General features: G+C 40.8%; 1 long non-coding RNA gene across 1 annotated transcript; it reads left to right on the forward strand.

Moving 5' to 3' along the window:
• The first annotated feature begins 561 nt into the window (after positions 1-561).
• Positions 562-7,032, forward strand: LOC118500534. Its single transcript, XR_004903098.1, has 3 exons — positions 562-1,392; positions 4,565-5,088; positions 6,004-7,032. It is a non-coding gene; the product is annotated as an uncharacterized LOC118500534 (long non-coding RNA).
• The last annotated feature ends 1,990 nt before the right edge of the window (positions 7,033-9,022 follow it).

Here is a 9,022-nt window from a genome sequence, read left to right on the forward strand (position 1 = left end):
ATGGCCTTTAGACCTACTCTTCCACAAATCACCTCACAGCTCATTCCCTCACTTCCTTTATATCTTTACTCAAGAGTTGCCTTCTCAATAAGGCCTCATTGACCATCTTATCAAAAATTGTAAGCACCCCTCAATTTTATATCCCCTTTTCTGCTTTTATTCCTGTTTAGTATTTTCATATCTACCCATATTTCACTCACTTGTTTATTATGTCTTCCACATTAGAATGTAAGCTCCATGATAATTGGGATTTTTTTTTTTTGCTTTGTTTTGTCCGTTTAGTTTACTGTTTTATCCAGTGCCTAGAACAATGCCGGGAAAATAGTAGGCACTCAATATAAATATTTCCTGAATAAATTATAAATGAAATAGATAAATCAGGTCCTGGCTGGCTAGCTAAGTTGGTTGGAGCATTAACTAGACATACTACAGTTACGGGTCCCATCTCCAGTCAGGGCGCATACAAAAAGCAACCAATGAATGCATCAAGTGGAACAAATCCATATTTCTCTCTCTCTCTCTCCCTACCGCTCACATTTTCTCTCTTTCTCTCTCAAAAAAATAATAAATCTTTTTTTTGTAATTGGTAAATTGTTAGAAAAATAAAATTCAAATGTTGGCATCAAATCATCTTTGCTGTGGATTAGGGCATCTATGTGCCCTGTCAGTTCCTGGTGTTGATGAAGCACCAGCTGGATGACCTTCCCCTCACCTTCTCAGCAGCATGGGCTGCAACAGTCTTCTTGCAGAAGCTGGTCTGTGCTCAGAGAGGACTGGCTGTCCACCAGAAGGAGTTTGTCAAGTTCATTGCTGTTAACTAATCGACAAAGGCCAATGGGATTTTGTTCTTTTTTAATATTCTACTAGGTTATCAGGTCTCAATCTTCTTGGCTTTGCCTCTTAGTTTTGTTCCCAAATCCAATTGGTAAAGATGTCTATTCAGACTTAATTAAACTCTTAAGGAACTAGCTGTACTATGATTTTCTTTTCCTATTGTTTGTCTCTGAATGTCAGCAAAGCATAAACATTTAAGTAAGATATCATTCATCATTCAATTTGTATAGAGCTACAAGATCCCAAGTACAATAATGGATGCAAAAATAAATAGGGCCCAATCCTCGCTTCTGAGGAGACCAAAATCTAGAGGGAAAAAGAGGTTTACCGACTAATTCAACACACTGTTATAAGCCCAGTAATGGTCAAAGGGTTGTGGGAACACTGAGCCGAGACCAATGAGGTCTGAAGGCAGAAATGAGCTTTGAAGGAGAGAAGGTGCTTGCTGAAATAAGAAACTACAGGAGATTCTGCCTCCCACAATGACGCCTGCTCCATTCAATGTGACACAGAACAAGAGTCACCTTCTGCTCACCCTGAGGCTGAACAGTGACACAGGTAAAAATAACTTGACTTTTCACAAAATTTTATGTTTCACATCCATGTCATTTGATCCATCCCCAGGAATAAAATACCATAGGATAAAGTAAGCCAAGGGGCCTGCTTAATAGGTTTTCTGCCTTAGACTCACAGACTACTAGAGATGAAACTTTAGAGACTAGCTTTGCCCTAACTTGATTCTCTCCACCATAAGGAAGCCAAGGCCCGGAGAGAGTGACTGCCCTCGGTAAGTGTGCCTGGTAAGTTAGGTCACCCCATCTCTCAACAGGACTTGATTTGAACACATATCAAGGGAGTGAATCAATTCTTGCAACTTATTTTCTGCATTTTCCAAGCCATTCTTACCACTCTCCAAACCTGAAATAGACAACATTGTTCTGACCCATTCTCCCCGCCCACCCCCACTCACCATTGTGGTTGCAAGGGACCTATGTATGTAGCAGGAGAAGGCAGTACCAGGAGGTCTGACCCAACCACTCTTCCACATCTAAAGCAGTCCATAAGCGTCCCCAAGCTTTGCCTTTTAAAAAGCTCCAGAGTGGCTTTTAACGGTTGTGACTCAAACTCCAAACGTAGGTCTTTGTTGGGGTGTTAAAAGCTATCACATCTTGGCATTGAAGATTTTTTTCTGATTCTCCAGGGTATTCTTCATTGAACCAGATTCCCCAGGCTTTGTCCTGATCAAGAACAACAAAACGGATCAAAAGAAAAATGTCCTTTTTCCTCCCTACCTGATCATAGCTCTATAGAACAAAGGAAGACAGCTACGTGTAGACCAGTATCATCTAGTGGAACTTTGGACCTTTTAGCTTCAGTTAATAGGGAGTTATTTTAAAGTTCCACAAGGAAATAAAGACATGAAGCCTCACAGCAGTTAAACAATCAGCCTTGAGCAGTCACTCAGAATACCATGGTAGGCCGGCCCTCCAACAGTTCCCAGTACCAGTCATCTAGTCGTCTTGACCCTGCTGCCTCTACTGCTCCCCTCCCTTTTGCCTGTCTTTGAAGCTTTTATTAAGATTCCAGCTGCCTCTCTTGCTGCTGCCAACTACCATTAAAAATATCTGATTGCATGGTTTGCCGTGTATGTAGTCACAATTTGACATGAAAGATCATTCTCATCCTCTGAAACATACATACACTCATGTGAGTAGAGTTTTTAAATAAGATTGGTTCCTCTTCAACTGAGCCATGGGTTGCTCCTTCAGACCTAGATTAGAGGAGGCAATAATACCTAGTGTTTGTGCAGAGCTATACCTACATTAATTCCTTTAATTTCCATAACCCTACTCTGATCCATTTTCCTTCAGAATATTTGTCTACCTGATGTTATATATTTATTTATTTGGCTATGTCTCCCCCTCTAGAATATAATCTCTATGAGGACAAGATCATGTTGTTTACTGTTATATCACCGGCATCTAGAAGAATACTTGACAATTAGTAATGTTGTTTCAATATTTGTTAAACAAATTAATCCACTGACCACCTATGATATAGATGCTATGATAACCTTTGTTTCCGGTAAGAACACGGAGGCACTGAGGAGTTAAGTACATTGCCCAAGATCACACAGTGAATAGGTGCTGGAGACCAGGTTAAAGCCCAACTGACCCCAGCATCCTCGTGCTCTGCCACTGTGCTGTCCTGTCTCTTGGCATGCTGGCTGGGTGCTCTGGGAAGAAAGCCTTCCTTTCAGCGCCTGCCTATTTGAATCAGACTCAGACTGGGTTTTAAAATAAATGAAATAATTGTTCCCTTTGAACTGATGCCATTTGTGATCAGGAGCAGCACAACTCTCCCCGCCCCCCAGTAGAAGGGGAAAAGCATGGCTATCATTGCAACCCAATGGTCAGGGGCTGTTGCCAGGCTGCCAGGTCCAGAGAACCAAACTGCCAATATAGCCTTGAAATCTCAGCCGAATAAATGAAATACCAGGAAGTTAAAGCAGGTGATTCTGCACAGGGATTGCCCAGTGGGGCTGTAATATGAACAACTGTACAAAAAGGGCTTTTTGAGAGCTGATTCCTGATTTTCCCAAAGATGAACCATCAGCTCTTTATAAACAATAAAGAAAACTATGCCCCACAATGATATCCTGAGTGATGAGTGTCAGGTTCACTTCACTAGCAGCTTCTTAGAACTATCACACCAAGGTTATCGCAGAGGACAAACCTTCAGTTGTGTCTCTGTCAACATAAATGTTTCTAAGGACCCAAGTGGCTGGGGTCGAAAGTATTGTAGTTGGGCAGTAACACTTTTGTCACAGGTAAACAAGTCAAGAGAAGAATAGTGATAGGATTTAAATAGGATCAGAATTATAGCATTTGAGCTGGACATCTATAGTCCGACTTCCCTTTTGTAACAATTTTTGAAATGTGACTGATGTTTATGGAATCTCAAATAAATACTGTAGTTCTAGCCTAATAACTATATTCTAATATGCTTGCATATTTTAAAAGATTTGTTTACAGATAAATATTTATCTCATCAGGGATTCACTTCACATTAATCTGGGATGGGAGTAGGGCAGTGGCGGTGGGCGTCACTGGAACAAGATTGGCCATGAGTTCATAACAGGTAAAGCTAAACAATGAGTGAAGGAAGGTTTGTTACAGTACTCACTCTGTTGTTGCCTGTGTTTGAACATTCCATAATAAAAGTGAAGAGATAAGCTAACAATAAAAATAACCTTTACCTTCCAGCACACACAGCACTATGCCACGTATAGTGAGTACAGTGAGCACAGCCAGGTTCCTGCTCAAGGAGCTTAAAGTGCTAGCAGGGAAAATTTGCAAAAATCATTCTAAAGTCTAGCAAATTAAGGGGATTTGTTAAATACCTATAATTAGTACTAAGTGGAGTAATTTGCATGTATTTTGTAAACTTCAAAGCAGTTCTCAAAAGTTATTTCTACTTAAGTCCCCAAACATAAAACTAGTCTTACTATACACTAAATTTTGTGCCTATTTCTCAGATGCAGGTGAGACTAAACTCATAAAATGTAGTAAGTGCTACAATAGGTGAATACAGATATGTAACTAGAGCTATGGTGCAGAAAATTTTGTAAAGAAGTAAATAAGAAACAGAATCAGGCCCTGAACTCAAAACTATTTCCAATCTAGTTTATTCTTTTTTATAAATAATAAAAGGTTGCTATTCCTTTGAGGTCAAATAAGGACACGTTCTTGGAATGCTCCATTGGTTAAGAGCAGAGACTCTGAATCCAGACTGTAGGTCCATCACCTAGAATCTGTGCAAACTTTGACAAGTGACTCGACTCCTCTGAGCCTTGGTCTCCTTATCTACAAATCTCATAGCACTGCTGTGAGGATGCAGCCAGGTGGTAGATGAAGAGTTCTGGGAGCAGTGCCGGCACATGAGCTGCCTGGCACACGAACATTAGCTGTGTTTAGTATCTACACTGCCTTGAACAGCAAAGTTTCCCACAGTAAAAGAACATCCTCTGCAGGACACTAGTGTGGGATGTAAAAGGTTAAAAGTCTTAGAGAATGGACTGCTGTAAGGCTAGTGAGTCAGCACTTTTCCTTATTTACTCCCTGTCCACTCAGAAATACGAATTAACATGCTCAGAGGAAGAGATCCGAGATGAATTTGAATGACCAGGAAAACAACCAACATTCTTGATACAGAGGCAATTTCCTCGTTCAAGTTCTACTTTATAACAACCAGGTTATGCGACTTTGGGGGGTTGGAGGGAAAGGGGAGAGAAAGAAAAAGCTAGACTCAAAGACCCAGAGGTAGTTAGTCTTCAGCTTTTTCTGGTACAACTGTCTGCTCTTCTCAAAGTGCTGACCAGGCATGGCCCAGGGCAGAGGACACCCAACCACGTGGTCCAGACATATGACCAGCTTGTTGTGAAGACCTGCACAGGTTACTCAACCTTTGTTACTCTGAGAAGAGGCTTACCCCAAGGGGGACGTGACCTTTCATGAGGACACATGTCCAAGCTTAGTAAATGAAAGAGCTGTAGTTTGTCCTGGTCTGCCTTCAAGAGGAGGTTGAAAGACTTGGCAAATATTTGACTTGATTATTGAAGCAGTAGGAAGTGGTATCGCCTGCTGAAGTACCCTCCCATCTTGAGACATCTCTTGCTTAGAAATGTGAAGAGACAATGTGACAGCACCCTACAACTGAACGTGGCTATTTATAATATAATAAAAAATTATACTGGAAAGCCCTAAGAAAACTTTGAGAGAAAAAAAGAGAAAATGAAATTTCAGAAACACCTGGATTTTTCTGCTTTCTGTTTTGAGGCATCATTTATTTGGTATTTAAGAGGAAAAAATATTGATGGTATTAGGATTAGTATCCATTTATAGATAAAAATATTAAGTATGAAAATGTATTTATAGCCCTGGATGGTGTGGCTCAGTAGATTGAATGCCAGCCTGAGAACCGAAAGGTCGCCCATTTGATTTCCATCAGGGCACATGCCTGGGTTGCGGCCAGGCCCCCAGTTGCGGGTGTGTGAGAGGTAACTGATCGATATTTCTCTCCCTCTCTGTCTCCCTCCCTTTCCCTCTCTCTAAAAATAAAATCTTAAAAAATATATTTATAAATTGAAAATATTCTTGAATTCTCTAGGACTTGTACTCTATTTATGATCACAATAGCCTTAATAAGAAGAATTTCCCAGCTTCTGAATTCCTGGAACATATCTGAAGGCCACAGAAGATCAGATACGCCAGTTCCTTCACAAAGGAGGCGGCGAATACTAAGGTCACTAAAGTCTGGGCCTCAAATTGTGGCACTTAAGCTTTGGGAGCCTCCTCAGTAATCATTGAATCCAGTTTTAAACATGGAGGGGTTTCTTCCTGGTAAAGTGGTAAGTGCTCCTTTGAAACCTTTACCATATGTCAAAACAATTATTTGAGATAAGCTTAAGAACGTAATTATACAAATGTGAAGCAGCAGCAATAGGATTCTACCTAAGTACATGGTAGGCACTCAGTAAATGCTTCTTCCTGTTTAGTTATCAAGAGCCCCATCTGCTGGTCAAATGGAAATCATCTGTAGCCCTGTAGAAAAATCATGTGTCCAAAAATTAGAAAAGATAAAGGGAATAACAAAGCTGAAAGATTACGTACATATCATCTGACACACATACTTTACAAATGAAGTTTATTATAATATCATATGTAGTTAACTAGAAGAAATGAAGAAAGTAAAACAATTTGTTAAAATTGTAGTTCACATATAGTAAGTCTGAAAAAATTGACTCTGAGACAAACAAATATGAAATTTTATAAAATAAAAATAATCCAGTTATTGAACACACTTCCTGATTTAAATTGTTATCTGCTCTTCTCAGGGAAAATGGTAAATTGGGAGTTTGGGTTTGAAGTCAAACCAGTGTTCGAACTGAGTTTCCACCCCTGCTCGCTGTTTCTTGGTTGAGATGGTTCCCTCTGTAGCTTAAGATCCTTCATCCTTAAAGAGTGAGTCACAATACCCGCTATGGGGGTGAGCGATCGTGCATCAAAGCCGTACCAGCAGTCACATGGTAGGAACCCCAAAAATGGAAGAGAAGGAAGGAGGGTAACTGTGGTTGTTGCTATTATTTATGCTGTGGACAAACGATAGCTTTTCTGCATGCCCAACAGTGGGCTTACCAGGACAATCCCAGTGCTGCGTGCACAAGTTCTTTGTAAATGGGAAACATGCAACACAACTAAAAGTTACAACTATGAGTTAACCACAGAGATAATATACTAATGATTACACTTTTAATCATCAATTTAACAACAAAATCTTTTCGAAAGAATTAATGAGGAACATTTCTTGGATAAACTGTGTTTTAAACATACCAGCTTTAATGTGCTACCTGGAAGGACTGTTCTCAGCTCTCTGTTTCTCTAAACTCAGCTCAAAAACTGAGCCATTTCTTCTCTGACTCACCTCTCTCTTCCCACCTGTCATTACACATGAACAGAAGCCAGTTTGTACTTGCTGCCTGGAAATCTCCCTAGTCGAATCGATGCGTTCTTAGGCACCCTTTCTATTTTACAAGTAACTGCAGGCAGCAGTTGAGCAAACTTGTGACCTTTGCTCACAAGGGTCCCTTTTTCAGCCTCCAAGGCCATTTTCCTCACTGTCTTCTCACTGTCCCCAACACTTCCCTGAGCACCTGTTGACTGCCACTTGTGGTCTTCTCCAAGCCCTTCTGGCTTGCATTCTTCAACTCCTTAAGCCCCTGTTTCCATCTGTCACTCAGTCCCAAAGCCAATGGCACATTTCTACCCCAGTCACGTAGTGCTGCATAAAAAAAGTCACCCTAACACTTAGTGCCTAAGAAACAACAGCTTATTAATATTTCCCAAGCCTTTCTAGGCCGACTGCACTCAGTGGGCAGTACTCCTTCAGGGTGTCTCGTGCGGATGAAGTCAGCTGGCAGCTGGGGCTGGATGTCCCCAAGGCCTCGCTCTCAGGACAGGGAGTTGATGGTGGCAGCCAGCTCAGAGCTCAGGTGGTGTTGGCAGGAGCAGCCACTCGTTTCTCTGTGTGGCCTGGGCTTTTCACAATCTTGCAGCTGGGTTCCAAGAGCTGGCACACTAAGAGGCAGGAAACAAAAGCTGCCAGGCCAGTGAAAAACTACATGCAGCACTGGTACAGGGTTGCTCCTGCTTCTGCTCTCTGTCAAAGCAGGAGCAGGGTCGGCCAAACCGCAAGAGCTAGAGAAACCATTTCCACCTCTCGATGGGGAGTGGCAACATCACTCTATATAAAACAAGTGGGGCAGGAGACACTGTGGCAGCCACCTTTGGAAATCGTAATCTGCCACGTGAAGATAAAAAAAACAATCCACCCAAAAAGGGGGAGAGAGGAGGAAAAAGAAGCATTAAAAATGAGACAAATAGAGGAGGAGATATAGAAAAGTCCAACTATGTGATAATCACAATTCCTGAAAATGGGCTAAACTCATTAAAAGACAAAAACTGTCAGAGTAAAACACAAATAAATGGAGCTTCATGATACACATGAGAGATACCCCTAAAACCTAAGAACAAAGAAAGGTTGAAAGAAAATTATAGAAAAATATACATGGCAAATTCCAACCTGCAGAGGACTGAGCAAGCCACACGGGCTGAGACTTCATAGACGCTGAGACACAAACTACTATCAAATACGAAGGGGGTCATTGCATACTGATGGAAACTCTGGTTTCCCAGAAATTACAATCAGAGTCTAGAAAGCTAAAAATATATATTTTTGTGTACAAAGGGTAGTTTATTTGTAACACAGGCAAAATTATTTCAGATTAATAAATGATTATTTAAGAAATTTCACACATGATTCTTTCCACTGCCTTAGTTCCTCCTGAGATTGAGTCTTAATCTTAAAGATAGTCCCTTTAAAAAGGGACTTTTATTTAATCCACAGTTGTCATGTCCATCAGTCTACAGTTCTCCTATTGGGCTTCTTTGATCTCTACTTGACTATGGACATACTTCAAAAATTCTCCATACCGTTAGGGTGAGAGTAGATGAATCTGCCTTGTTCTAAATTCAAGTCATATTCACTCCTAAACTATCACACCCTGGAATAGTACAGTTCATTGGGATATACCAATATCTAAGATAAAAAAATTTGGCTGCTAGGTCTT

Source organism: Phyllostomus discolor, chromosome 1, assembly GCF_004126475.2.
Source record: "Phyllostomus discolor isolate MPI-MPIP mPhyDis1 chromosome 1, mPhyDis1.pri.v3, whole genome shotgun sequence".
Taxonomy (NCBI): domain Eukaryota; kingdom Metazoa; phylum Chordata; class Mammalia; order Chiroptera; family Phyllostomidae; genus Phyllostomus; species Phyllostomus discolor.